At 41.4% G+C, this 27,276-nt stretch overlaps 1 protein-coding gene across 1 annotated transcript in view; it reads left to right on the top strand.

The window, feature by feature from the left end:
• sema4f (sema domain, immunoglobulin domain (Ig), transmembrane domain (TM) and short cytoplasmic domain, (semaphorin) 4F) overlaps positions 1-27,276 on the top strand; it is a 39,203-nt gene that overhangs the window by 1,478 nt on the left and 10,449 nt on the right. The gene's annotated exons all lie outside the window — the stretch shown is intronic.

Below are 27,276 nucleotides of genomic sequence, written 5' to 3'. Positions count from 1 at the left end.
CAGGAGAAGGCAGAGGTCAGGATCAGCAGCTCTCTAAGCTGCCCATGAATCAGAGTCTTGCGCTGGAACACTTAAGCTGAGTGGACGTGGGGGCTGAAATGGGTTTCGTGCTTTGAAACGATCACAAAAATCACCCTTAGCGTTCTTGAAAAGTTGCTTTGTGCATGACATCCTCAACCATCTTGAAATGTGTTGGGGGGGGGGGGGGGGGATAAATGGAGACCAGATACAGAGTTTGTGAGTTGGAGTGAATGGAAGTCCGGCTCGGCTCTCAAACAAGCCCCCTCTTTGTGACCACAAGGGTCTGCAGCACACACTTGAGTGTCCTTGTTTTCTGCAAACTGACCGACTGTCAGTTAAAATGGAAAACACGATATAAGAGGAGACATCCACCACAACAAAATAATTAGATGCTTATGATACAATAGTCCTGCAGAGCTATTAGATGAGTCTTTGGAGACTGGACTCCAGTCTGTGTGAGTGTGTCTGTTCATGTTTTCAATGTATTCTCTTTGTTTGCTGCGTGATAAATCTCAGTGCGATTTCTCCATTTCACCCTATTTTCTTTCTCCTGTGGCTTTTCATCTTTTCATTCTCCCTTCAGTATTTTGTGCCTGATTATTACATCTTTGTATTTTGTTTCCATTTCCACCATTTGATGGTGTTTACAGTAACATTAAGAGGTTGAATCACTGAGTCCATTGACCATTAGCTTGTACTCCAGTCACCTGACTGTATTTATTGTCTTTGCTCCACTGGTGCACTCTGCAGAACGTGTTGTGCTTTAATCTTTTCTATTTCTATGTTGACTTGGACACAAATGATCAGAGTGAAAGTGCTTTATTTTTACTTTTATTTAAAACACCGATCTGAATACCATGGTTGGCTATGGCCCAGTCAGACAGGAACTTCATTCCAATCCAGTGGGTTGTGTTTTGCAGTTCTTCGGTGCGATCAGAGGTCATGTAATCAGTTGTTCTGATCATGACGTTGTAGTTTTAATCATCAATGTAAATGTAACCTATTTCTGCTTTTGATGTTGTTGGAAATCAATAGAAAGATGAAAGTAGAAGTTCATATTGTGGGGCAGTACATTGATATAAATGCAGTATGAACTACTGAGCCTGTAGCTTCATTATGGAGAACAGCAGACACAAAAGTATTCTTTTCAAATGAATAGAAGTGCAAATCACAGACATGAGAGAGGAGGGGAATTAAATAGATGGTGTACAGCAAGATGGTATATTCTGATAAGACGCTTCATTCGGGCTGCAGTGAACTAATGGATTAAACATCTTTAGTCCATTAGTTGTTGGGTTCATCAAATGGCAGAAAATGTAGATCTTAGTATCCCAAACCTCAAACTCATTCAGCTTTCATGATTTATTTTTCCTATGGAGCAAAGAAACAGGAACACATTCAAATTTGAGAAGCTGAAGTTGGTCAAATTTGTACATGTTAGCATAGCTTATCATAGACTTGCATCTAAATATGTAAGGCAGTCCCCGTTCGCTGTGGATTTGCTGAATGAATGCAGTGTTTGTAAGTTACATCCATGACTCTGTGTGGCATTATGCAACTGTGGCCTGTGGCACACTTGCCCCACAACACATGCAGTTAGAGTGAGTGCCAGCAAACTTCAGTGACACAGAGGCAAACATCCACATACACTACGATGCTCCAGAGAGCAGGGATTCACTTTTTTTTTTTACAAGACAGTATCAAATGTAGCATTAATGCTGTTCTACACAACACATAAAAGTGCAAAACATGCATGACTCTTACAGTAAGAGCACATGCCGTGTGTGTGTGTGTGTGTGTGCATGGGCGTGCATGCTTTTGTGCTTGTTATGATGACTCTGACAGACTCTGACGTAGAATGGTGCAGTTGTTATGAACAACTAGTCATGTGCTTTGTGTGTGTGTGTGTGTGTTTGTGCAGAGCTTGATTAGGCATGTACAGCTGATGGAAACTGCTTTCAGGTGCAGTTCAGCTGGCAGTGAGTCTGCAGATCCTGTCTGACATCAATGGTCGTCAGAGCGAGACCTGATGAATTTCGTGATAATCCGCCTTCACAGCAAAGCCAGAGCGCCACCCTCAGGCCTTATTGTGTTCATTAGACATTGGAAACCAAATAGAAAAAGAAAATTGTACTCTTGATTTTGAGTTTTAACAGCATGCAGTACATCTCTGACATTTAATTCACGTTTGATCATGTCAGGGAATTATTTTCTTCTTGTCTCTTTTCATTTCCCTTCTGCGATACATCTGTAAATGTGTTCATAGTAACTGGTGGCTAATTAGACTGATGTGGAATTGTCCCAGCTCTCTGGTAAGGTGTTTGGGGGAAAGTCATAAAAGTGCTTGGCTGAAATTGCACAGTGCATAATGATGTTACCACTCGAGTGTGGGATTTTAATTTAAAGAAATCCCTAACAGGCCTGTGTGGCTGCTCATAATTGTGCTTTTACTAGAAAACTAGCATTCAGCTTCAAAACATAATTTTACATTTGTATTTAGACATGTTAATATCATGAGTCGTATGTTAAAAAGTGCTGGTATATTTTGGATAGTAACTCAAACTTGAGTGTATTCATGAAACAGTGTAAAGTTTATATTGTGTGTGTGTGTGTGTGTCTGCAGTGATGGGATCAGAGAGTGGCTCCCCTGCCAGCTCCGCTCAGTTTCACTGCTCGACCTGCTGTTTTAATGCTCCTCACATGAAACTCATTAGGGTGTCGGCACACAAGGGAGGGCCTGGCTCCCAGTGGTGCAACGGCTGTGTGGCCCAGCGTCCATTTATGGTGCAGGAGAGAGTCTAAGGTGATTTGCTTGGTTGGCTGAAAACTATGCAGGTACATGATGAGCTTTTTTGTGCTTTACATTAGGCCACCCAGTGTCCAGCCAGTGTAGCACCTGCACGCTCACCAAAACTGTCATTTCTCTGTGTTTTTAGTCAACAGAAGCTTAACACAATCTCTATTCAAACAGTTCCACTCCAGTAGCTGTCAACCATGGAAGTTTTATTATTCTACTGTAGATTTTTGTGTCAGTGCCAACACTTGCACGAGTGTGAACACTGTGTGTGTGTGTGTGTGTGTGTGTGGGCAGGAGTCCCATACAACAAAGATTAGTAGAGCCTGTAAATTACAGTCACAGCCTTGATTTCACTACAGACTGTTCATTGCTGGGCGGGGCTTCACACCTAACAACAAGAACACAAGGAAATGATGATGATGATGATGATGCAGCCTCAGCTGCTTCTTTGCTGGCACCACACTTCGTCTTCTGGCATGACAAAAAAAATCAGGGATGGCTCCATAACACTTTTTTTGAGTCTGACACAAACTTGAGTTTCTGTCTAACGATACTGATAAAGCGTTCTAAAAAAGGTCTTTCACACGACTGAGCATTTTATAAGAGATTTGTATTGATCCATCTACCACATAGCTTCAACCAGCTGTTTGCAGCTCTTACTCGTGTGACACTGGTGGTGGACATCTCTCTGAACAGCATGTTGCATGTGTATATTAAAGCATTTATGTCATATTTAGGGATTACAGATCATATTGGATTTTACATTTTTTCTTTTTCTCATACATGATAGGGACGCACAATATTGGCCTTTTTGCCGATATCTGATATGCTGATATATCGGGAGTGCTTGGGCCAATATGTTACCGATCTATATATCTATACATCTTTCCTTTTGCCCAACAGCAGAGGTCATATTTTTCATACTCTATGTCACAGCAGATGTGGATATAAAATATCTTCATTGTGCAAAATAAATAGGCAAAAAATAAAAGCTATAGGGGGCGCTAGCATAGAAGTCAAGGAGGTAGGAGCTTTTTCAGCTTACTGTTTTAGTCAGTCATATCGGCAGACCTTGGTGTGTTGCCAATATCTGATCATACATTTTAAAGCCAATATCTGCCGATGCTGATATCGTATGATCCAGTGATATTGGGCCAGTTTTGGGCCAATACCAATACTGTTTATCGGCTCATCCCTGTAAAATCTGTGTATCATTACAGTGGGTTGTGTGTGTAGCAGATAAGGGTTTGAAAAAAAAAAAAAAAAGTCATAAAGACAAAGAAACATTTGGGTTGTTTTTGTTGCTAAACTCTTGCTGGTCACTATTTGTGGGTGGAATTATTTATGCTATGGACAGAAGATTTGTCCTGCACATCATTTGTTTGGATGATTGCTTGGGTCACTACAATGTTTTCATGTCAGAGAAATGCCTGGGGGTCAGGCCAGGAAGCGTATAGCGGCTACTACACTGTCTGAAGTGAGTCTTGCTTGTGAGAATGCATGTGGACTTGAGTAGATTATGTGTTTGGGTTGAGGCTGCATTGTTGTCTCCCACCAGGGAATATGATGTGGCTGTGTAAAGACAAGAGAACAGTCTTTCCTCTTTTTCTTACTTCCGTCAAATTCTCTCCCTCCCTCCCTCTCTCTCTCTCTCTCTCTCTCTCTCTCTCTCTTTGTTATTCTTTCTCAGCCCCTCATCCTATCCTTCTTCCAAGTGTAGACTAGAGGGCCTGGTGCAGTTGAGTGGTGTCATGGGAATGAAGTACCGCTTTCACGGCTTCTTTTAGTTTAGTTTGATAACCCCAGTTCTTTGTGGCTGTAGCTTGAGAGCATAATGAAAAGTTACATCATTTTAAAAGGTGCCTTGATTTCTATAATATACGATAGATGATAAAAATAAACTCTCGTAATATTATGAGAATAAGATCATTATTAATCAAGCAAAGATGCAACCAGCGACAAGATGAGAAACGTGGAGCAATTTGTGAAGTTAGTTATTTTGGATTGGGCTCCATAAGGAAATACTTAATCTTTTGGCACATCAGCACCATTTTATCTTTAGCATCCATCCATCCATCCGTCCATTTTCTACAGCTTGAGCCTGGAAGCCCAGACTTCCCTCTCCCCGGCCACTTCGTTCAGCTCTTCCGGGGGAATCCCGAGACGTTCCCAGGCCAACCGAGAGACTGAGTCTCTCCAGCAAGTCCTGGGTCTTCCCTGGGGCCTCCTCCCAGTGGGACATGCCTGGAACACCTCACCAGGGAGGCGTCCAGGAGGCATCCTAACCTGGTGCCAGAGCCAACTCATCTGGCTGAGTAGCGGCTCTACTCTGAGCCTCTCCCGGATGACCGAGCTTCTCACCCTTACCTTTAGCATCAGGACTTTGAAAAGATTGTGCAAGAAACTGAGTTTGTTTCGAAGAAACTGAGTTTGTTTCGAAGAAACATGGCGGCACAAGATGGCAGCTTCTTGAAAGCAAGGCCCTTGCAGAAAAATCTTATTTGGCCACACAAAAGCGCTTATGTTTTATTTTGAAACAATTATACACTTATACAAACATGAGTACATTTAGTGTCTGCCAGTAAACCCTCCTACAATATCACGCTGAACCTTTTGACATGAGTGAAATATGTACCTAATCAAACCAACCGGAGTTTAACGTGAGTGACAGGAAAAGAATAAAAGGAGTAAATTCCCAGCAATCCTCAGCCACCTACAGTAAATATTCTCTCACTCCTTCACATATTCATCAGTACAGTTCATTAGCTTCCCATGCGCCTGCACTCATAAAGCTCTCTCTGTGAAAGCCCAGGCACTCTGCGTGATTGTGAGAATGATATTAGCAATGCACACGTACATAGTGCTGAATGCATTCTCCCACACTGTTTGTGAATGGTCAGCCCACACAGGCACTCCTGTGACTGGAGCTGGTCAGAGATGAGGTCAAACAGAGTCAGATGTCACACGCACACACACTAAGTCAACGCAAGCACATACTATTGATTCCTTTCTCTGCCCTAATTTGGCATTTCCTCTTCTACTACTACGTCTACTCCTCCGTCACGTGACAGCTGTGAACAGTTGAAGGTCAGTGACAGGGTAGGATGAGATTGTAGATTGGACGCCAACATTGTGCTTCGTCTTCATTCATTCTTTCCTCATTGTGGTTTTGTTCCCACTCCCTCGTTCACCATAAGTCATGTGAGATGTGCTGCATCATGACGTTGAGGCTGGTTGAGTATTCTGGAGGGGCAGCACACATTTCAAACATATTTGGAACTCGTTGGCACTCTCTGCCTTCATTCCTTTATCGCCTTGTTAATGTGTTAAAATCCCATTTTACTGGAAGTAATATAGAACCACTTATAATGCAGAGAGAACAGGTAGACTTAATCTGTGGAGTTCAGTTTTCATTTCAAGTTAAATCTCCAGTTTGAAGCTTCTATTACCAGAACACTGCAGCTTCTCTCTTCTTCTCTGCCCTCTCTCGCACATGCACATGCACATGCACATGCAAATTACATCCGTTAGTGAGTTAAAAAAAAAATTGGCCTGAATTTAAATTTAAATTTAAGTTCTCTGGTCGTTTATAATTTTAAAGTCTTGTTGTATGTTTTTCAAATACCACTGACTATTGTCTGGGACCACCATCACTCATTTTAATCAGTATTGATTTGATCATCCACCATCTGAAGGTGATGTAAAGGAGGAAGAGGACAGAGAAAAGATTGCATTTTAAGACTGTGATGTATAGGTGAATAGGTGAAAAGAAAAAAAGCAGGGTGAAAATAAAAAGAAAGCAATAAGGTAATAAGAAAAGGAAAAATGCTGAGCTGATAAGAAGAATCTAATAGTTATTGATGGAATAAAACGGAGCAAGACGGAGTGTCATTGATTTGTCTCATTCAGGACGAAACCAACCAGACAGACGTGAGATGTGAGATGAGGGGCGTGGTGGGTTGAGGACGAGGTCAGAGGTCGCACACAAGGTCACCATGTTTGTGTTGAGACAGTAACAGCTACCATTTCAGCTGCTTGTGTCTCTAGGTCTCATATGCACACAGACACAACAGTCCAGTCGCAATGAGACGTTCCTCGTATAGAGATTGTGGGATGTTTACTCAGACTGATTACAAATCCGATGATGGACCTGTTTGTGTGTTTCCAGGTCAGAGAGAGAGCTACGATGTGAGTTGTGGTTAAGGATAGGGATAACACTTTGTTTAAATGAATGGAAGTAAATGCAGTGTTCTAATAAGAATACATGTGCAAATGTGCGTGCGTGTGTGTGTGTGTGTGTGTTAAAGGTAAAAGCAGTCGTATGGGAGCGGCAGGAAACACATTTTTTGGTTAGTGGTTTCCACACTCTAGTCAGGTCTGTCTGTGTAGCCCACGCTCATATATAAGTATAAAGCTTGTTGTAAAAGTTGGACATCTCCGCACGTTAGTGCTGCACGGTGCCGTATTGAACTGTCAGCTTGTTCCAGATTTGTGGCTGTTGTTTTTTTCTTTTACCCTCAGTGAGTGTTGAAAGCGCCAAGACACAGCCATGTGCAGACTACACACAGCATGGCAAATGCCCTGTCATTTACAGCTTTACTGCTGCTTATAGCATGTATATATGTAAATTCACCCAAATGATTTCACCAGTGAAAGGACAGTGTACAGTGACTGAGTGAATGCTTACATTACATTTTACTTCCATATGAAAAAAAACAGTAGATATTGTGTGATAAAGATAAGAAAAACATGGGTTTAATGTACGATCACACAATTTGACAGACATAACATTGTACAACTTTTGCAAAGTACTGCAAATCTGTACATTCAAACTGACAGATATACTGCCAATGTAAACTGTAAGGAATATTGTTATTACTGTTATTACTGTTATTATCCTTTACAGCCCTCATACATTTACAGATGTATTAGCCTGGTAATAATACAGTAAGTCTATGGGACAGAGCGATAATCACTCACCAAGCGTGCGTGTGAAATTCCACCTTTCTTCAGAACTGGACCGTCAGGTGGAACTGGCTCACACTTAAACAGGCAGTCTTTGGTTCAACTGGTTTGCAGTGAAAAAGAAAGACAAAACATGGGATTAAGTGAATTTACAGATCAATGAAGCTGTGTGAGTCTGTATGTGTGAGTGTGCGTGTGTGTGTTGCACTCCACTCACATATCCATTTCCTCTTAGAGTATTGTGCTCGTTCTTGCTTTGGCAGACTGTTATATCAAACCAACTCTCTGCTCTCTCCTTACTCTTTTTTTTTGTGTGCATGCATGTGTGTTTGAGTGTGTGCGTGTCTTTTGGCAGCCTGGTTTGGCACATATCCATGAGGGAGGCCCATTTCTTCCTTACACACACACACACACACACACACACACTCCTACTTGACAGTAAAGGGCTACCCTACTGTTCATACTCTGTGCTTATTGATTGCATCTTTACTGCAGAGTTTCTTTATTATCGGTGTGTGTGTGGGTGTGTGCGAGTATGTGTGTGAGTGAGTAAGTGAGAGAGAGAGAGATAAAAAAAAGAGACTTGTTGATCTCTGGTTTGCCTCATATTTTTTTCATCATCCTCTTTTGGGACTCTGACCTTCTCTCATTTTTGCTCAGTTTGGTGTGTGTGTGTGTGTGTGTGTGTGTGTTTGCTGTTGAGGAAAGCAGAGAAACATTGGGAACCTTAATGGCAGGAAACAGACTGGGGTGAACACAAAGGAAAAAGCTGTCAGCAGCAGCCACACACACACACACACACACACACACACACGCATACATACACATGTAGACATGTAATGCACATGCAAATGTGTATCAATAAGCACTTGCATACAAACTATGAATGCAATTGGTCTCAGTTCTGTTATCTAAAAAGATTTGTCTTTTGCTGAAAGCTTGATTTAGGAAGTCTTCTGTTAGCTGTATATGATACCAGTTTAACTGTGTGTGTGTGTGTGTGTGTACGCGCAAACCTCTCATTAAATTCCCCCGTCTGTGTGAGTGTGTGTCTCCCTCTCTCCTTACCTTACCGCCCCTTGGTCTCCCCCCTCTGCTCTCCTTATTGTGGTTTCTTTTAATTGGAGTCTGAGGTGGTAATTACAGGGAGGGAGGGAGTCTGGGAGAAGAGGAGGAAGAAGAAGAAGGGGGCAGTATTTTGGGGGGTGGGGGGGGGTTAAGGAAGACGGCGAGGAGGAGGCGCAGAGGGAAGAAACAGCAGGGTTGTAATGAAAGAGCTGCAGCAGGGATGAGAGAGGGGAAACACCATTTCAGGAGTAGCACTTGTGTCCGAAAGATATTTTCTCAAACGATCCTTGTCTGCTTCACACAGGTTTTGCACACTGCTTCTTTAACTCTGCTCAGTCCAGGGTTACAAACTTTCACAGTAAAATAAACACATATACCGAAGACTTTTGAATCCAGATGTACCCTACGTACACTATTCTCATTACCAGTGGTCGAACAAAAATGAAGAAGAAGAAAACATCTTTTACTTTAGTTCCACATTGAAACTTAAAAAACAGAAGATGCATATGCATCGCAGCGTTGAACCAGAAATGACACTGGGATTTACATGACATTAGCGTGTTCACCCAGGTCTTGAGATCCGATGAGGGCCGAAGCTGATAAAAAGCTGCGTGTGTTGCAGAGTCATTTGATCTGATAGTAAATGCTGATTCAATATATTTCCCACTGATAAACAAACCTGTTAAACCTGGGAATAAACAAGATTTCCAACATGAATGAATGGGTTATTTATTTGGACTGTATAATCCGAGTTCATCGCCATCTATAATATTAACGTGGTCTGCTCACACATAAACGCTTGTGTGCTTTTAAAATAAAGCACTGCACTTTTAGTTTGTGTTTTTCCTCATCCTGACACTGTACGTGTCTTAATTTGTCTATGTGCCTTCCAGAGGATGTAACCTGTGGTAAATGAGTTCCAGTAGCTGCCCCCCCCCCCCCCCCCCCCCCCCCCCTCTCCTGCTGTCTGGGGGACACAGACATATATTGTGAAAGGCCAGCCATGCTGTAAGGATACATTAATGCTGATCCACATTATCATAATTGAGGTGTCTGCTAAGCCTGTATATGTGCTTTGTGCGTGTGTGTGTGTGTGTGTGTGTGTCCAGAGGGAATACAAAAAGAGGGGGGGGGGGTGTTGGAGCCAGACTGACATCAGACTTTCATCTTTTAGTGAAACATTACAGTGGCAGACCTGCTCCCTAAAATGTGTGTGTATGAGAGAGAAGCTGTAACAGCCTCCTAAAAGCATCATCACGCTGATCTAGAATCATGTCAACATCACAAAGCACTCCACTGCAGCTTCACAGACTTGGATGGTGGCATCACCGTGAGGAGACAATGACTGAGCCTTTGTTTTGAGTAGAAGTGAGTGCTAGATCAAAAGAGCTCAGACACTCAGTCGCTGTGCACTTAGAAAACACAAAAGACGTTGTTTTGTGTTCGCTTTGCCAGAATGAAGACCGATTGAACCCTGTAAGGTCTGCCTTGTTCTATTGCTGGGGAAACAGGTGATCCACTTTATCTTATGTAATCTGTGAAATGAAACGGTTAATTATAACTTTAAATCACAGTGGAATCTGTGTGACATCATCATTATTCCACAGCATGTGCAGTCAGATGGCGGCATGACATCACAGCAGCCTGGCATCTTGGACGAGCTCATCAGCTTAAGTGCTTTTAAGTAACGACACCCTTGTCCACATGGGACAGAGTGAATCCCAGCCGTCCACCGTAGAGATTAGATTAATATCATGCTATCAACAAATGGTATCGGTCAGTAAACTATCCACTGCAGAAACAGTGGATAGTTTACTGAGGTGATTAAACTCTTTAATGGAAGGGGAGTTGATATTTTCTATGTTTTTTCATATTACCTCACTGTTTTTTTACATACTGTAGTTCCAGGTTTGAACAGTTTTGTAAAATCTATTACATAAATCACTAAAAATCTAAAAAAACAACATCATCCTCACACTCATCATAGTCTCATACCGTTTGTCAGATAAATGGCTGTGGTGTGAAATTACGTGGTTTTCACAGCTCCTCCTTTCCTGTGAACTGCTTCAACTGTGAAGAACCAGACCCATCAGTGGCTGATCTGCGGTAGCCCAAAGATGAGGTTTAAATCAAGGGACAGATTGCTCCTCTTTGAAAAATTAAGTATTTTGCTGCAACATATTAGTCTCTTTGAGGGACTAATAGCCAAAAGAAGAAAGCCAAATGTATGTTTTCATAACATATGAGGATGCGCAGCAATGTTAAAAAATAGCTGTTAGATATTAAAGTTTAAGATTGTCTGATAATATCTTCCATAGACGTTCAAAAAATACAGCAAACACGAAAGCTTTTACTTCTCCATCTTCTTGTCGAGTCATTCTAGTTCTAAATGACTTGATCCAGGTTTAAACTGACAGTTAGTGGGGCTGTTTGTGTGATACTGTGTAGAGCCTGTATCACTGGGGGGAAGTGATTGAAAAGCCTTAAGGTTTTTTTAAGCCACTAAGAGATGATGTAGGCTTATCCCACTCAAACATATGGGTTAGGTCAAACTGTGCGTGTGTGTGCGTGTGTGTGCTAATCTGCTCATATGCATGTATGTTGTAACTTGAAGTTCTTTGATGATGAGTCTCTTGTTTGTCTATCATAGAGTTACTGTTAGAAACATGGACAGTGAGTGAATGAACTGCTTGACCGTCTAAGTGCGTCCATGTGTGTCCTGTCCACTAGTGCAAGCAGGATGTTATGTGTGTGAGTGTGTGTGTGTTTAGGAAGTCGGCCTTAGTCAGGTGACCTAGTTACACACATGTCAGAGAACACAACAATAGGCCACAGCACTATCAGCTTGGCTGAGTCTCTCGGTTGAGATTGTTTGTGTTACTCGCTTCAAGATTTCGGTGTTGATGAATGGTTAACACTATTAATGGTAGGATTGGAGACCAGGATTCAGACTTCCCTCCGAAGCTACGCCTCCAGAGCACAGGAATGTGCAACGAACACAGATTCACGAGCACTGCGCAGCGTCGGTATCTTTCGGTACTTTTTTTGGATAATTGGATACTTTGAAAAACAACAAATACTGTCAAAAGATCACAAAGACATAAAGTGAACGGGCCGGTCCACTAGAAACGGAGTCACCACATTATCACTTTGCAGCCCCTTCTGTCGCCACCATTCAAACGCTCAAATCGCTCTGCATCAGCCTTTTTCTTGGCAGCAGCTTTCCCAAAAAAACGTCTTTCGTTTGCAACCAACACCTGTTGTCGGCACCTACTCTGCCGTAACGTTGCTGCAACTGTCTCGTTGGAATTAGCAAGCGAGCATAAGCTCTGGCACTGTCTTGTGAGCATGTGCAATTAGTGCACAAAGAGGGGTACACGCATGGAGGGGTCAGATGGTAGTTTGATTGTTGCATCATGATCCAATTAATTAATTATGATTAGATGGTGTTTTTACAGGCCAGTCCATTCCATAGGTGATTGAATGTTTTTTATTTCTGGGACAATGCATTCATTTCATTGGTTACAATCGACGGTAAAAAATGCCTCAGAAAATCGTGTCCCACCCTACCTTTAATGACTTGCTTCAGGGAAACAACAAGCTTTTATGTAGTTACCTGTGCAAACGACCATGTTTGTACTGTTTGCATAGAGGCACATCTTCGTACTGTCGTTTATAATATAAACTGTCTCTTTTTGCATGAAACCCCCTGACAGAAATACACATACTGCGTCTTTGCAGTAGCTGTGAAAACCACTGAAACTGATGAGCGGTGCACACACGGTGCTGCATGCGTTCAGCTGTAAAGACTGCACCATTAATAGCCTCTATGCGTGTCAGTGAACACACTATTTGTGGTGAAAGGAGGTAGAGAGATGAGGCTGATGTCACACACTTCATTTGTTTTCAGGTCAAGAGTCAAAGCTAAAAAAATAGTACGGGAAAGTAAATGAGGCTACTTTTTCTTGGGATAGTGAGTTTAAGGTCATCACAGCTCTGAGTTCTTTTGGTTGTTGACAACAGTGTACTGGTCTTTTATCTTCAGTATGAGTGTACTGAAAGCTCCAGGACATGTTGAACATCAGACTGTTGGTTTGTTTGGTTTAGTCGGCCTGGCTGCTTTGCATTATGAATGAGGAGTGCGCTTGCATGTCGTCATTGGTGTGCAAACAAAGATGCTCATGCATGGAAGGACACAGAGCAAGAATGAGACGGATCAGTTTAACACATCGATAACATCAAGTGCAGCTTACGGCAATATTTTAATTTCAATTGTACTAGAGGTTCTTGTACATGAAGTCTCATTCTACTGTTGCCATCAGTGCATGGAACTACAGCAATGGCAGGAAATGTGTGACTTCCTGATCAACAGCTCTGGTTCAGACTGACTTATTTGCATTACAGGTTTTTTTTTGTTTGTTTTTTTTAAGAAAGGTACCAACATGTCTAGTTATTAGCAACAACCGCAGTAATCATGCACCAACAAAAAGTTGAGCTAAATGAGATTAGGAAGACTAACATGTATCAGAATCAGTATTTATTACATTTACACATACAAGGAATTTGACTTGGTGTTTTGATGCATTTAAATAGAATTAGAAAATTAGAAAATAAAAACTTAACATATAAAAGATGTATACAGTAAGACAAACACAAAATATGCACATCAGGTGCAGTTATTATTATGGTTTGCGTCAATATGTACGACGGAGTATTAGGGCCAAACTGAAGAGGAAAAAAAATGTGACCTTCGAGAATAAAGTCGTAATATTACGAGAATAAAGTTTCTTTTTTATCATTACCTAATGTATCATTATTGTCCTGTTGCTAAAAAATAACGTGGTGGTTTCTCATCTTGACGCATGCTGCAGCTGATCATCTGAGATTTTGCTTGAATACTAGCAACTAGTACTAAATACTAGTAGTAACTTTATTCTCCTAAGTTTGGCCCTAATACTCGGTTGTAAATATGACTCATAAATCGGCATTTGTTAACATTATTATAATGTAGCTAGGGGACGAGGTACAGAAAGTGAGAGTGTTAATGGAGTAGTCAATTATTCACTCCTAGCCCTTTACAGGTGTGTGCTGAAGTTTGTCTCACACACAATGTCTGTGTCTGTGTGTGTATACATGTCTGTTGTAGGACATTTTTGTGAGGACATTTCGTTTTTGAAAAGGGTTTAAGGGTTAAAAGTTGGTTTTAGGGTTAGAATTGGATTAAGGTTCAGGTCAGGTGTGTGTGTGTGTGTGTGTGTGTGTGTGTCAGTGTCAGTTTTGAAGAGCCATTATGAAGGATTGGACACAGACGTTTGCTGTGTTGCTCATGTGTGTAACATGACATTTTAAACTGTACACACATCACCGTGTATTTTCCTCTGGGTTAGGGTTAGGGTTCCCTCTCTCTCTCTCTCTTCCTCTCTGTGTATGTGTTAGCTGATGATTTGTCACTAGGCCAACCCCAGCCATTGTGAGGCAGTCAGTGCAGTTATATTGACCTCGTAGCTATCGCCAACTGATAAAGATGTCAAACAACATGCACTGCTAATGTTATGAAAAATAACTAGGTCGACTGCAGAGGGAAAGTGCCCTATAATTTATTCCATTATTGGTCGTTATTTGTGTACTTTAGCAGTGTTCTACAAGTGTTTAAAAATGTACTTTAAAAAAACTTTAATACAAACAAGTTAACCCCAGTTCACTAAAATGTGTGCAAACAATACAGAAATTGATCAGCTGGTTGAGTTTCAGCGAAAAGTCGTTATATGAACAAAGCTTTCCTTGTTAGACCAATCACACACACACACACACACACACACACAAACAAAGGGATTGCTGCATTTGCCAGGAATGAGCTAAGGGTAATCAATCTTGCGATGCTTTGGAGCAGGCTGACCATGTTTACCTTTACACACTGACACACACACACACACACACACACACACACAACCAAAGACTTGCATGCACCTACACAGAAAGTTACACACACAGACAATTGCGTAAGCTGTCAGGGCCCAAGAAGTAAACTGAATAAAGATTTCCTTCTGTTTTAAAAATAAAAAACAAAAACCTCCCTCCTTCTTTTGTTTACCATCTGTCAGAAGTGGTTAAGCTCCTCCCATCAGGGTGTCCACAAACAGGTGGAAACACGTGTGTGCTCTAACATGTGCATAATGAATCTGAAAGCGTGCACTGTCTGTGTTATGCAAGAGTGTGCTGTGCACAAACATAAAAACAAAATAAATCAGACCTGCCATATGACTGTTTGAGTGGTGGACATGGATTGTGAAAGTGGAAGTTGGTCATTATTAGGTTTGGGTGCAAGATTGTCGCTGCAGTGGGGTTTTTGCTTTTAACCACTGTTTTTTTGTTTTGTTTTTTTTAAGTATTCATGCTCCTTATGGGAACTTGTTCAATGCAACAACAAAGCACTGATATTTGGTCTTCAGTAGTAATTTATTTCCATCCATTCATACATGCAATGGGCAAAGAGAGAGCTTTTAATCAGCAGGAGGAAATGCAGGTTGATAGCAGGGGAGGGACGAGAAGAGAAACAAAGGCAGGAACTCAAAACTGTTGTGTCCTGTTGACCAATGGCGTCCTGAAAGAGAGATGATAGCCCCTCTCTACCTCCCTGACTCTCTCTCTCTCTCTCTCTCTCTCTCTTTCTCCTTCTGACTCTAACTGCCCTTGGGTTAAATCAAGCAAATAGTGGTCCCACCCACTCCGGGGGAGATTTGTCATCAGCAGGCATTAATCTGTGTGACAGAGGATTATTAGATGAGAGTGACCACCCCTGCTGGCTCACACAATGGATGGAGCCAGCCTTGTTAGAGAGAGATGACGCTGAGGGGAAAGTCGCACCGTATAGAGCGGGAAATGAAGATGTAACAGAGATGACTTGCTTTTATTTGTAATCACTCTGACGTTACAGGACATTTACAAAAAAAAACAGGGGAAATTTAGTGTCTTTACTTGCTGGGTCAACATCCACCAGACAGCTGGTGCTGCTCATGTCAATATCATAAAACTGTTCTGTGTGTGTGTGTGTGTTGTATGTACACACCGTGTTGTGCGTGCCTCACACTGTCACACATGAATGACTGGTCTTAAGAGCTGATTATGTAACGACGCAGCAGCTCGCCACAGCTTTTGTTCCAGGCAGCACAGTGTGTCCTCAGGCTCAGGGTGGGTGAAATGAGACTCATCCTCTCACTACTTTATAACGTCCTGACGTCTGCTTCTGCTACTTTGTCCTTTCGTTTGCTTGGAGTGGTGCGTTGTACTTCCCGCAGTCGGGGGGCGACGTGCATTGTTTGTGATGTGATGCTGCGCGGTGCTGACTCTGTATCATTTGTGCTAAGTCAGAGAAGGAGCAGGTGGATTTGTGGTACTGTAGTCAGTAGGTTTTACATGCACAGTTGCAGTAAGTACAGCTACAAAAGGATATGCCAGCTGGTGATATGCCTATTCTCAGCTTGTTATTACCTTAAGTATCTTAAAGGGATACTAGTACAGTAAAAGTACCAGAAAAGGACTTTAGTCAAGTAATTTTTTTATAATACTACTTTACTACTTTAAGTCTTAAAGTATATGACATTCACTGTACTTAAGTATCAAAAGTAATTTTCTGATTTAAAATGTATTAAAAAGGTGAGGAGTTAGGATTGAGCAATGGCAGCTTAGTGGTTGGGTGAGTTGTCTTTCAGCTGGAAGTTTGTGGGTTCAATTCCTGGCTCTGCTAGTCTATAAGGGTCCTTGAGCAAGACAACCCCACGTTGAAGCGTGTGAATGCCAAAGCTGTGTAAAGCAGCTCTTCAAGACTAGAAAAGCTCTATATAAATACAGACCATGACCAACTCTTCTTCTACAGATGTTATTTGGTAGTAACGAGTAACAAAGACAGTTAGAGGGTTAGAGTTGCTAGAAATATCAATAAAAAGTCAAGTACACATGCATGAAGTACAGTATTGAGTATTAAGCACTTTGTTTTGAAAAGAAAGCTCACCCAATTTTACTCAACAAACACACGTGCGAGTTGTCGAGCAGGTTCAGCAGGTGTGTGAGAGTGGCAGGAAAGCATGAGAGTCTGAATGCTACCTGGGGATATGGGTTCTCCATAACAGTGTGAGTGTATGAAAATGTCTTGCTATCTATCCTATTGAATATATCATATGTTCTCTTATAACTGTGTGCGTATGATATCAGATTTTACTGAACACTTCAGTATATTTGTATGGTTTTATTTTTTTGTTGTAAAATGACCACATCATTTTGCAAGGTGAGGGACACTGGTGCCCTAATCAGCCTTTCCTTTATATTTTTGTCTTTTCTTCTTATAACTATAGAAGATGTTTAGAGCAAGAACATCGAGACGACATCCTTTATTCTTGTAAACTTCAGTGGTCAGCATCTTCCAATAGCAGAAATCACAACTTTAGGGTGCCCTTTTAAACAGTCTATAGTGCATGGTATAAAGTGTGTGTGCATTAGGGTGTGTCCATCTCCATTTTTGCAAGTTACACAGCAACGTAATCTAGGTGCAAAGGAGTTATACCGCTACCCCATACATCATCAGCCTGATTTGAACACATTTTCTGAAACTTTGAGGTGCAGTGAAAACGCAGCAAACTGCACAGATTACCGGGAAATTATTTTCTTCAGGTAACTAAGTTCCTGGAAATTAGCAATGACACTTGCACTGTGCTGTGCATGGCTTTACTTGGGTGTTGGTGCATGTTGGCCCTTGTGCACTGTTGAAATGTATTTCAAGAGTACAAGTACAAATCTGAAACTGAGAAGACAAGTTCACTGGAAATCTGAACAGCGGAGTGAAGTTAATAAAGCATATTAAACAAACAAACAAACACACATACACTTACTGGCACCCAGTTCTGCATTGTGTGTGTGTGTGTGTGTTTGCTCCATTGTATTGGAGATGAGATCAGGAAGGAAAAACCCCGCCTCTTTATTTTTCTCCTTGTCGCCCAGAGTGATGATGACGTCACTGAGGAGCAGGGCATCGTGGGAAATGGCCTTTATGACCTCAGCACATGAAGAGCCACATCCAAAACTGTGTGTGTGATGAAATCATGTGAGGGAGCTGGACTCGTAATATGAGAAACTCATTTTTACACACGGGGCAATATGTTACCTATGTCAGCAATTTGGTTTTTGTATTTTGTTCTGGCTAGGTGGGAGGGAGAGAGGGGGCAATGGACAAGTGAGAGGGGCAGATAAATGGATGAAGACAACCCCTCTGACATGATTAATGACCAGACAGTACAAGTGTTTTTACTGTGTGTTTGTAAATTGGTGTTCTCCTCCATCTGTACATGTCAGGATTCTATTAACAGTAAGTGACGCTCGGCAAAATAAACCAGGCTGTTGTGCACAGTAAGCATCATGGACTGTAACTGAGCTTTTCAAGGTGTATGGTAAATAAATACACACAGTAGCTCATGTTGTTGAAGTCATTCAGGTGTCTTCAATGACAGTGAAATTGTTCACTGTTTTAACAGGGATTTGTCATCGGTGCATACAGACAGTTTAAAAGCACAATTACTTTTGTCTTCCACTTTTTCCCTCCGCTTACATCTGTTGTGATAATTATCAATATTGATAGACGTGAGATTGTGATAATGTTTTTGGCCACATTGCCAAGCCCTAGAGTCTGCATGTCACCAAAAGTGTTGCAGTATTAACTGGGGCTGTGCAAAGATCTCAGTGCAACCAAGTGCAGTATCCAAATCAATAGGATCAGCAAGAAATTCTGCTTTGCTACAGGAATTCAATGGTTCAACAATCTTGCTCTTCAGATTAGGAAAATGTTTTGTTTGTAGACAGACTCAAACGACATTGTCATCTCTTTAGGATTCAGATCCTTTTTTTCATGAAAATGAAATGTTAAGATGCAAAAGTTGTCACTCTCACTTTTAACCATATGAGTGTTGGGAAGGGAACTATAGGTTAATGTGGCCTTCACAGCTGAAACCTGCCTTCCAAATAACACATGTGCATGTTTGTGCGGTAGATATGGTTGTTTGCATCTTTCCCACTTCCTCTCTGAAAGTGTTTTTTTTTTTTTTAAATGTCAAAGCTTCATGATCGTGACTCTGCAGGCAAAGTATATAAATATTTTGTCTCACCGCGTGTATGTGTGTGTGTGTCACACCAGTATCTCACACAGAGGGATCAAGTGGACATGTCCTTAAAGGGTGCTGGAGACAGTGTCTGTGGTATTATCTGGCTCTCTCTCACACACACACACACACACACACACACACATTCTTGTGTCAAACATTTATCCAAGAGTGGGAGCACGCTGTGCCGACTGAGCATGTGCAGTAAACACAGGCAGTAAATGAAACAAGCCCCTCCCCCTTCATCCTCCCACATGTGGGAGAGGAGAGTATTGATTGCTGGTTGAGCATTAATTGTGAAAAGGGGTAAAAGATAAGGTTAATCTATTGATTATAGGAAGTGCTGGGTGTAGTTGCAGTTTGTGCTTTGAGCATGTACAGTGCTGTTTGTCCGTAGTCTTCAATTCATAGTTTAACTTAATATCATTCACAACATCACAGTCCCAATTGAGATGCAGATTTGGGGATTGGGTAAATTAGACCCTCTAAATTGACCATGAGAGTGGATGGTTGTTTGTCTCTATAATATGGATATAACATAGTTTGTCTCCACATATTATGATGAACTGGCGGCCTGTCCAGAGTGTACCCTGCCTGTCGCCCTATGTCAGCTTGACCAGAGATTGGCAAAGCACCCCCCACGACCCTCATGTGGAGGACAAAGCGGTAGAAGATGGATGGGTTTTTTATATTTCTGACAAATGTTTTCTGATTGCTTTGCTTCACATGACAAATGATACATTCAAACATCATTTTGAGGAAGTTTGGGAACGAACACGATATTTATAAAAGTGAATGTTATTCTTTGCGAGCAGTGACCTGCAGCTTCTGTGCAGTAGCTGTAAATTGGCTGAACTTCATGTCACCCCATTACTCTCCATCACTGTAAATGTTTCACATAAATTATCAGCCGCAGCCTTTGACTCCCTCCTTCCCCCTCTGCGTCAAAATGCTCTAAATACTTTTACCATCACATAGTTGAGCTCAGAATAACAACACGTTAAAATTGTTAAATGTTTCGGTGCATCCAGACTGTGTGTGTGTGTGTGTGTGTGTGTGTGTCTCCAGCTCACTGACAGTGCAGTGAATCAGCACAGGAGCTGAAGCCAAGTGGAAATAAAACAAATGTTGGTGTGGTTCGGTTTAAAGTATACCTGACTTCAAGGATCTCCACTTAACATACTGTATGTATCAATGTGTGGTAGGACCTGTTCTGGCAGAAAGGCTAACTTTGTCAGTAGTTCTCATGGAGACCAAAACCTTGTCACAATGAGTCAGAACCTCAATTTAAGCAACTAGTTAAGTTTAAGGCAAACACTTTAATTGTGGTTATAGTTAAGGTTAGGGATAAGGCTTTGTTTAGCCTGTCCAAATGAACGTATGTCTAGGTAGAGTCTTTAAAAGGATACCCGCACGGATCTCTATGTGTGTTTGTGTTATGTGCGAATACTTTGTTTCTCACCTGTCTAAGATTACCTTCTGTAGAAGGTCATGGATGCTCATGCCTGTCACATGCCATTGTCTTGAACTGGAACAGGACACACACACACACACACACGCACGCACGCACGCACGCACGCACGCACGCACGCACGCACGCACGCACGCACGCACGCACATCTGTGAGAGAGCTTGGTTTGATATACACATATTTAAAATGCAGGTTATTTCTAGTTTTGCTTATTTATCTGTACTAATGCAAGAAAAATAAAGATGAGACTTTTAGAAATGTCACGTTACTGACCCTGTTCCAGTTCGAGTTGCATTTTAGTTTGGACAGGCATAAGCGGAACGCAGACTCCCCATGTTCGCTTCCTGATCCGGGTCTTATCAGTCACATCACATCCATCCCCTGATTCATTACATTCCGATCACATGACTCTTTTACCAGAAAGAAAAATCACAACAGCATCAGCCTTGATGACCTGTTGGGAATGAAACATATACAAGGAATTTGAAGTGTTGTCTTTACTGGCAGCTGTTGTGCAGTTCATCTCTTCTTTTTATTACAGTATGCTACTTCTGACAAAGTGTTTGTGAATGGTCATATGATACGGACTGAGGCCATTTCTGATACAGAGCTACACTTTCAAAACAGCCATTTATAGGAAACATTACTTTAGGTAAGGCAGTTTTATTCATACAGCAAAGCGGATTCGAGGTGCTGTACAGGAACACTGACAAACAACACACAGACAGGTTTGTGAGGAATAAATACAACGTTTAAAATGTATAATCACTTGTTAAAAAGAGGGTAAAAGCCATTAAAGGTTTAAGAAGTGTCAGAAAAGGTGAAATGAGTTCAAATAAAAGTAAATAAATCAATAAGTCATAGCTAAATTTGATTTGTTTATAGGCAAAATTATACATGATGATCAAAAACTTTACTGACACTTACTTTTCATTCACAAGCTTACTTTAGACAGAGCCTTATAGGCTGGAAGGCGTCACTGCCCTGACTGACTAGTTGGTTTTGTGTCTGACCTGATCTGGATCTTTGTCTGATGCACTCGTGTTGCAGTGACTTTGATCATGGCAGACAATGGATAAATAAAGCCTATTGAATGTGATGTAGACACATTTGAGGGTGAACATCCCATGTGACATTGTGGTGATCTATTGTGTGTGACACATAGTGTACACACACACACCCACACACCCTCATGTCTTTTAAGAAATGTTCTGTTCATGCATGCATGACTGTGTGTGTGTGTGTGTGTGCGTTTCAGGTGTGGCTCATAAGTCATGTGACGCAAGGACAAAATCTCAGGGCAGACCGAGATAAGGGGTCAGAGATTCATAACTTAAAAGTCCAGTGTGAAAAATGCAAAAATTATTTATCTAAAATTGAAAATAGTTGTATGTCATTTTAATTACAGTACAATTACCTGATCATGTAAATCATCCCATCACTCCATTTTGTATCTCTTTATTTTTACAAAAGCCCATAAATAGACAAACTAAACATCTTTTGAGCTTTGATGCAGACTGAAGGCTACATTGGTTTCCCCTTTTGCAGAGAAGGGTGAGATGAGGGATATTCAGCAGCAACATGCAACTTCTCCTTTACACACTGAACCTTTAACTTACACAAGCTAATTGATTCAATATTATGTGAAACACATATTTTGATCAGTGCCCCCTGCTGGAGGATGCAGTAGTTACTTCACACAGTGTGACGTGTCAAACCGGTTTTTAAGGTTTGAACTTTAAATATCTTTTCTTCTCTCTCCTAACTAAACTAAAATCTGAAAAATGCCTCCAGGCTCATTCGGGTTTTTTTAATATAAGCATTTTCCCCCTAGATCACCAATTTCTAACATTTGGGTTCATGAATATCAAACACAGTGGGTGCCAGATCTTCAGATGATTAGAAGGCTGGGTTTCATTCATTTCCTGAAAAGCTGAAATTTTTGATCCAGGCTACAACACAAATGAACTGCTGCGTATTAGTGTGTTGGCATTCTTCTCGGTGGCAGTTATTGATAATTGATCACTATTTTCTTGTACAGTATGACCCCTGTGTAAAGTCTTTGGAGGGCGAGAACAGTCATGTGCTGTGTGCAAAGCCCCATCTGCTCTTTTAGTTTGGGCTCTTGATGCTGAGAGTTGCCTGCAGGACAGATAAAGCTATCAGCTCTGCTGACATACAGAGGCCCATGGCACCCATTTCACATGAGCAGAGCACTTAACCTGTCGACCTTCACTGCCATATATCACCTTATTCACACACAGACACACACGCACTGAGCTACTGCAGCCATAGCACTATAAGATGAAGCTCAGAAAATGGTTGTGGTTGCTGTATCTGCCCACCTTGCACTTTTCATCCCCCTCTGGTCACTGAGTGTATGTTATTGTGCCATACAGTGAGAAAGAGGGGGATTGTAATCAAAGCAATACAGTAGAAGATGAAGTCTTAATTGGTTTTCAAACAGGCAATTTAAAACACATACACAAATATGGTGGGAAAGCAGGAGGGCAGGGGGAAAAGAGAGGAGGCTGTGCTGAAGCTGAAGCTTGTCTTGTGTTTTGGAATCTCTCCATGTTTTCATCATGCTGTTAGGTGAGACTGTTTTCTGCAGCTGCAAGAGCATCGTTCACCCTCTACCCTCACCACTAGCACACACACACACACAATGGTGCTGCTTTCAAAGTGTTATCGGTCGCTGTGGGGCTTGAAGTGTGTGAAAGGCTCCAAGTGCATGGAGAGAATGGTCACAGGTCAAAGAAGGTGACATGTTTGTGTCAGAGTCTGGTGAGAACTAGTGGAGTGGAGCCTCTAGTATAAATACACAGTGAGGTGTGTGCTTATATGAATTTGGCTGTGACAGGCAGTAGTGAGGATGCAGCTTGGACTCCATAGTGCAAAAATGTTGGTAATGTGAGAGTCGCTTGTGTCGCACTGACAATGCTGTCATTGTTCTGTACAGCAAACTAAACTGCAAGGAGAGGAGCAGAGAACCAGAGTAAGGAAGGAGACGCTAAGAGCCTCTGTACCCACTCTGGGTGAGCTTTCCCCGGGACACAAAGTGCCAGTAGAGGCTTGTGGACCTACGAGGAGCATGAACTGCTGTACCTGGAGCACAGCCAGGCGGCACAGAGAGCGGAAATGAAAGAGTTGCACTCTCTGCAGGATAGAGAGCATTATATTTGTGTGGTAATAGAATTTTGAGGGTTGTTCAGACTAAGACACAAGCTTGTTTTGTTATACACAGATCTTCTCACAAACACACATCCTCTCTCGCTCAGTCAGTTGCCAGTGGTTAAACGTTGGGTGCTTTGATCTGAGGTCTCATGTCAGTGGCCAAACTCGATTCAGCACACTGGCTACTTTGTGCATTTGTGGAGAACCGACTCAGACCCAGACTTCATGAACACAGCACATGTTATGAACAGGTTGTTGTGATTTTTGTAGCCTGGTAATATTTTGATCTTTTTTTGGAATACGTCCATATTGAACGATTCTGCATGTTATCACATACACACAAGTGTTAAGCATGTCATTTTAGGCTACGTAGTGGTTAGCACTTTTTGCCTTTGCAGCAAGAAGACCCGGGTTCGAGCCCCGGTTGGAACAAGTGTGTATTTGTGGGTTTTCTCCGGGCTGCAGTCCAAAAACATGCAATATGGGGTTTAGGTAAATTGGACACTCTAAATTGACCATGAGTGTGAGAGTGAATGGTTGTTTGTCTCTATATGTGGCCCTGTGATGGACGAGCAAACGGTGTGGAGGATAAAGCGGTAGAAGATGGATGGATGGATGGACCTCAGGATTGAATTTGGTTTGTCAGTGAACTTGTCAACACTTTTTATGAAGACCACACCTATAATGCATTATGACGGCATCTGTCGTGCACTATAATGTTCACCCTGATAGTGCATTACTGATATGGTCTTAACAGTGTTACTGTGACCTTGACCCGGGGTTTATTTACACTCATGTTTGTGTGGTAAAAGTGCTGAGTTTCTAAGATGTCATGTGGTGGAAGGAAACAAATGTGGAAACAGATGTTTATGAAAGGATTTGGTTATGCATTTGTGTGATTACAGGATAAGGTTGCAGTCACCTGGCATTTCTGTGTGTGGAAGAAATGTTTAATGACCAGGATTAATGTGCTCCCCTGTTTTCCTTGAATTTAATTATGTTTGATGTGTGTTTTTTGCCATTAGTCATTTGTGCTGATGTTGAAAAGGATTTCCACTTGCTCTTGATACTTGTCTCCTCCTCTTTGCCTCTGTCTGAGACACAATTAAATTACTGTTAATGATATGACCTTTGACCTCTGCCTCTTGGCCTAAGGCCCAACTGATGACATCAAGAAAAGGACAGAAATTGAGAGGGAGTGTGAGTGTGGATGAGGTACGCAGTCGATTGTGGAACAGAAAAGGAGAAGGGAAGATGATGATAAATGGTTTAGGGCCATGGTTCTCAAAGTGTGGTACATGTACCACCAGTGGTACGTGAGCTTCCTCTGGTGGTACTGGGAGGAAAATCAGAAATGCTATTCTACTGTATATGAGGAATTTTGAGTGCGTAGAAAATGCAGTATGTAGTGTTTTATACACAAACCTATATTATTCAGTTTACAGTTTTCGTTGTTGTTTGGAGCAAAGAGACCAGAACATATTCAAATTTAAGGAGCTGAAAAATCAGAGAACATGGTTTAATTATTAAAAAAACAAAACACTCAATCTGAAGAACTGATAAAGAGTCTAAAGAGTCAGCGATTGATTTAGTTATTGATTAATAATCGACGAAGCAATTCATTGTTTGCAGTGTTGTTCTTGTCTTCTCATGTCCTCTCTGCCATCTACACCAGCAGGCAGCTTATTGATTGATTGATTGATTGATTGATTGATTGATTGATCATTGTTGATTTGCTCAGTCTCCCTCCACTGTTAGCCTCTGTTACTGTCTGGTCCCCATAATGGACAAGCTGCTAGTTGACGCGCATGCGACAGTGACCAGTTGTTGCTTCAGCATTTGCATGTGCAAGTGAGTGTGTTCGCTACAGCTATGTGGTTTGTGTAAGTTTTATGAGAAAAGTGTGGTTTTTCTTTTTCCACTTGCTCGGGGGGAAACACCACAGCGTCCGGTTCACAGAACTGCATGGTGGTATGTGCATTCACACACGTGTGGTGTGTGTATTTGCCCAAAGAAGCCACCTATAAAACACACCAGGTGTATTTCCATCAGCCTGCTTTTATATGTATTTTGGTTAGTACATAAAAACACTGAAATGGAAGCACCAAAGGTATTGATATATCACTTTTGATGCTCGAGGGAGTTGGAAATGGAAGTACAATGGGTACAATGAGTGAAAACTTCCTCGGTTTCTACCTTTTGTTGCACTGGAAAAGTAGTGCATAAAGCGATACAGCAGTCGGGAATAGGCATGTGTAAATAGACGGACAGAAAGATAGACTGCGAGAAGGAAAACTCATACTCTGGTTTAATTGCAGCTTATTCGTGTCCATTGCCTGTTTTATTTTGTCTCAATTGTTGCGATAACAAGAAAGAACTGCTGAGAACCGCTGCTCAAGTTTGACAGATGTTGTCGATGCTCCTGTTCCATTTGGCTTCAGAGGCACAGATTCCCTCAGTGTTTAGTCTCAAACTACCAACCAGAACCTAAACAGTGAGGCAGGTGACAGAGAATGTGTGATTGTGCGTCTTTGTGAGGAAGATGTGACTACGCTGTACATGTTCATGCATGTCATGTTGGTTTCCAGACAGATTTACTGGCAGTTTAGTTAGAGTTAAAACAATTTTCCCCCATCATACTTCTTGTTTATCGGTTTATTTATTTAGTTAGGACTTGCACATTAATCAACACGTATATGGAGTATGTACACTATGAGGTAATATAAAAAAACAAGAACAAAATAAGAAAATCATTAATATAAGGAAAAATATCATGATTTAAGGTTTTTTTTAACAACATATTAACTGATTCAACTTTTGTCTGGCCTCTGGATGACCCTTATGTACTGTATCTTCCCAATATCCAAAGAAGAAGAATTTATATAAATAGATTCATGATTATATAGGATATTATGCAACAGAATTAATTATATTTAGTGATACAGTCTCACTGTAGACACACACATAGTCACTGCATTCATTTGGGCAACCTAAACAAAGCATTATTAATGTCTAATCCTAACCCTTAACCTAACCACAATTTAAATCTTAGCCCTAAACTAGTTCCTTAGAAATAAGGTTCTACGTCATTAGGACCAGTGACATGGTCAGTGTTTATGCCAGAAAAGGTCCAAATACAAGTATGTATACACGCACGCACACACACACATATATGCACAGTCACTCATGCACAAGATAATCCTGCAGGGCATGGGTGAATTTAGGGCAAACCTGATTAGTAGTGGTACTGCTTATCAACCAGAGCCAGAGAGGGAGAGTGGGGGTGAGAGAAAAGAGGTGGTGGGAGAATGAAAACTGGGAAAAGTGAAAGAAGAGAATTCCTACGTGGGATTCACATAAAGGAAGTTATTTTTCAGTCTCATCCTTTAGTGAAATTCATCCTAAAATACGCACAGATGATGTAACTGCACACAGTCACAAACTGTGTTAGACAAAAAAAACCCAAAAACAAATAAATAGAAGAGAAACGAGAAAGACGGCAGTCCATCCACTGGACCTCCTCCTCCTCCTCCTCCCTACAACCCTTCTCACCTTCTTCCTTTATCCACCTTCATTTCAATTCTCCTTCCTTCTGCATCTCCTTCTGTCTTTCTCTCCTCTCCGCTATCAACCGT

Source organism: Solea solea, chromosome 3 (assembly GCF_958295425.1).
Source record: "Solea solea chromosome 3, fSolSol10.1, whole genome shotgun sequence".
Lineage (NCBI taxonomy): Eukaryota > Metazoa > Chordata > Actinopteri > Pleuronectiformes > Soleidae > Solea > Solea solea.
The sequence above is the reverse complement of the archived record's forward strand: the minus strand, read 5'-3'. Positions and strand labels throughout refer to the sequence as shown.